The following is a 5,000-nucleotide window of genomic DNA, read 5'->3' on the forward strand; positions in this document are numbered from 1 at the left end:
ATACATGCACACAGACATACATGCACACACACACACCCACGCATACATCTACATGTCATTTGGACGGCTGGGCCGCGGTTGGCCACACATGCACTCTGTTTGGGCACAGAGCAAGACACTCTGGCTCTTGTGGAAACCTTCCTCTGTGTATCAGGTCACACTCAGAAAAATACACCCAAAATATTCAGCCAGATTTGGGGAGCCTCTCAAGGGACCCCTCAACCACCCCCCCGCCCCCCCACCCCCCCCACCCCCCACTGACCACACCAAAGAGAGAAGGTGATGATGGGGCCCCAGTGCGCCCCCTACCCCGCCCGTCCGGCCCCAGGGGGCCCTCGCAGTGCTCTCCCTCTGAAAGGCTGTCTGTTCCCTCTGACATCCACGTCTCTCAACACCACCCCATCAATCCCAGCCCGTTGAGGCCATCCCCTTCACAGACAGGACCCCTCTTTGTCCCGCCCGGGGCCCCGAGTGACAGCCGTCCCATACACCATACTCTGGCATGCCTGGAGCACCCCCCCCCCCCCCCCCCCCCCCCCCCTTTCCCGATCCCCGACCTCCAACCCCCTGCGTCCAACAGCCCCTGCGTTCCTCTGCCCTTGAGGAGCTGCATGGAGGAGTGTCTCATCTCAGTGATCAGCACTGAAGATCTTCGGGGAGAAGGACGGTAAGTTATGCCTCAGATGATGGAAGTCTGACCTGGAGTCTGGAAGCGAAGCTCCTCCTTTTGAAAGTAACACAGGTGTCTTGTGCTCTGTTTGTTTGAAAAGAGAAGATGAGGTCAATATGTTCTACAGTCGAGGAGAGGAGGGGTGAGGGAGGAATAAACTGGGAGGGAGGTTGTTTATACTAACCTGTGGCAGTTGCACGCTCTGGCCATATAGCTAGTAGTCTAGTAATTCTGCCTTTGGAAATCTCTTAAGGAGCTGGGCTGTGTGACATTCTGTGTTGTTTTTGTTTCCAGCATTTAGTGCATACTCCTGAAAGACATGGTACTAAATGTTTTGGTTGACATACTGTGTGTGTATAACTGACTGGGGTTTGAGTCCCTTGTGTATTCCCCCCTAAAGTGGGCTGAGCGTCAATTCTTATACAAAATATTGTGATTCAATATTAAAACAATACCCTACTCACAACATATGAACATATGAACTATGCCAGGGTGTCATTTGAGAGACCTGGGGTTGGAATGAGCAGACCTACCGGTCCACAGGTAGTCACACGGTTTGAAAGAAAACTGCGTTTGCACATGCACAGCAGTGATAGGAACACATCGTAAATCATCCCAAAACTCCACGCCATTTCCAGTGATATATACATAATAATACGTAATATAACATTGAGAAAACTGGCCAACAAGGCCCAACAAGTTCTCCTCCAGCGTCTAGTTACCGCTCCCCTCTGCTGCTCTTTATGTCTTTCCTCTCCTTGCCACTCCCTACCTCCCTAATGCGGCCTCTGACAGATTTAGAGGCTACCTCTACCGCTGGGAGAATAAACATTTGGCCTGTTGTGGGTCTTGCTCACTACTCCAGCTCAAGATCCCCAGGACACTAAGAGTGGAGACACACACACACACACACACACACACACACACACACACACACACACACACACACACACACACACACTGACTGCTCACTACTCCAGCTCAAGATCCCCAGGACACTAAGAGTGGAGACACACACACACACACACACACACACACACACACACACACACACACACACACACACTAAGAGTGGAGATTCTCCAGGTGAAATGCATGACATTGTTGCGAGTAGCCAAAGGTATCGGTCAGTGGGTCTGTCACAACACAGGGTCTTCTAGCTGTGGGGGAGTTTGTAGGGGGTTTAGAGCTATTGGATGTAGACCAAAACTGTGCTATGGTATGGTGATGTATGGAGAAATGGCCAAATTCTACAGCTGGAAGAAATGTGCTCTGGGGTTATTGCACGTTGCCGTTTTCTACAGACACATTTCTCTCTGTTCCCAGAGTGTGAGCTGATGCAGTAAAGTAAGTACTGGCACATGCATAACCTTTCCCCCCCTATCCACTGAAGGAAAGTCAGAACACGAAACTCAGCGAAACTCAGAGGAATGCCTTTGATACAGTCTACACAGACACACATGCACACACACAGGCAGCACAAACACAAACACAAGCACACACACACACAAACACTCACACACTTGTAAAAAGGAGCAAGTAGCCTCCAATGGCACCCAGATACAAACCCCAGGTTTTCAGACAATCACCGAGGCTTGGCCCTCCCCTCACATGGGGCAACTCATCTACAGGAAACCCCATCTGCCACCCAGCCGCCCCCATCCCCACTAATTCGCTCATCATCTTCTTTAAGACGCATGCCAGTCTTTCCCCCCTGCTGTTTCTTCCCCAGGGAAGCCCTCTCTCCCCCCCTGCACCACAGCTCTGTGGGGAGGCCTTTCTGCTTTGCTCCTTTTCTCTCCTCTCCTCTGCTCTGCTCTGCGGTGTTGTTTTTTGCTTGTGCTTGTGCTTGTGCTTGTGCGGTATTTATGTTTTATTGCAGACGAGCTGCCCTCTTAAATCTGGCTTTCTCTTGGCCAGTTGAGTTGTGGCTGTCACATCAGAAAACACATAAAACAAGTAAAATATTAGTAAAAAAAAAAAAAAGCCTCCCTCGCTTGGGTGTGTGTGTTCATTTTCGCTTGTGATATTTTCTGCTGTGTGGCAGGTTGAGATGAGTGGGAGAAGGTCCAGACCCCTAGTTCTAGCTCTGCTTCTAGTTCTGCTCCTGCCCAGGCCTCACACTCCTCACACGAGAGGTCCGCATGCCAGCGGGAACCCCACTGCATTTTATCCGCCTGTCCACAAATGAATAGACTGGTTACTTTGGAGCGAATGTATGGAGACTTACTTTTACTTTTTTTTCTCTTTCTCTTATTTTTTTCCTTTTGTGTGTGAGTGTGTGTGTTCTTTCAACTAACCTAACCTTTGTCTGCAAGTAGCAGCAGGACTTTCCCCCCATACAGTTTTCTATTAATGTGCCTATTGATGGGGGCACAGGGATTTTATTGTCAGGGTACATTTATTCTTATTGTTACTTCTGATTAAACCGACGTGTGTTTCGGGTTCCTCCCTCAGGTGCCTGTGTGAGTGTTTGTGTGTGTGTGTGTGTGTTTGTGTGTGTGTGTGTGTGTGTGTGTGTGCGTGTGTGTATGTGTGTGTGTTTGTGTGTGTGTGTGTGTATGTGTGTGTGTGTGTGTGTGTGTGTGTGTGTGTGTGTGTGCGTGTGTGTATGTGTGTGTGTATGTGTGTGTGTGCATCTGGATTTATATTAAAATTCTGATGGATGGTGGGGTGGAGGGGAGAATCTGGTTTGTGGCCATTTTGTGGGGAGTGGCTGTGTGATAGATTGATATGTGTTTGGCGGTTTAGTAGATCTTGTTTGTGTTGGAGTTGTGGTTTGGCTCGGGAGTGCACTTACTCCAAAAGAGAACGTGTTTCGATCGGAGGCTGTTTCCGTTTCGAGATAAGCTTCTCCCGTTCAGATTGAGCTTTGACTCAGGTTCCCGCTTATGTAGATCAGCAAGGAACACATGTTCATACACACACCCACACCCACACCCACACACACACACACACACACACACACACACACACACACACACACACACACACACACATAATGAGTCATCTGAGGGAAGCATGTCCTCCGGGAAAAGTATGTTGTGCCATTTGATTGAATGGCATATAAACACACACACACACACACACACACACACACACACACACACACACACACACACACACACACACACACACACACACACACACACACACATACAGGCACCTGCACTCATACACACACTAGATGCATTCACACAATAAACATATTTGGAATTACTTGCACACCATCCAAATCAGACTAACACATACAGTAGACACACACACACACGCACGCACGCACACACACACACACACACACACACACACACACACACACACACACACACACACACACACACACACATAAACATATTTGTTACTTGTTACTTGCAGATACTTGCACACCATCCAGACTGACACATACAGTACACGCACACATGTGTACACACACACACACACACACACACACACACACACACGTACACGTACACACACACACACGTACACACACACACACACACACATTTACACACACACTCTCACACACACACACATGCACACAAACACACCCCTGTCATCTGAGGGAAGCATGTCCTCAGGGAAAATGTCTGTTGTGCCATTTGATTGAACGGCATATAAACACACACACACACACACACACACACACACACACACACACACACACACACACATACTGAGTCATCTGAGGGAAGCATGTCCTCAGGGAAAATGTCTGTTGTGCCATTTGATTGAATGGCATATAAACACACACACACACACACACACACACGCACACACACACACACACACACACACACACACGCGCGCAGTCCCATACACACATACAGGCACCTGCACTCATACACACACTAGATGCATTCACACAATAAACATATTTGGAATTACTTGCACACCATCCAAATCAGACTAACACATACAGTAGACACACACACACACACACGCACGCACACACACACACACACACACACACACACACACACACACACACACACACACACACAAACATATTTGTTACTTGTTACTTGCAGATACTTGCACACCATCCAGACTGACACATACAGTACACGCACACATGTGTACACACACACACACACACACACACACACACGTACACGTACACGTACACACACACACACGTACACACACACACACACACACACATTTACACACACACTCTCACACACACACACATGCACACAAACACACCCCTGTCATCTGAGGGAAGCATGTCCTCCGGTAAAATGTCTGTTGTGCCATTTGATTGAACGGCATATAAACACACACACACACGCACATGCACACGCACACACAGTAGAGGATTATTTTC

This window comes from Clupea harengus, chromosome 3, assembly GCF_900700415.2.
Source record: "Clupea harengus chromosome 3, Ch_v2.0.2, whole genome shotgun sequence".
Lineage (NCBI taxonomy): Eukaryota > Metazoa > Chordata > Actinopteri > Clupeiformes > Clupeidae > Clupea > Clupea harengus.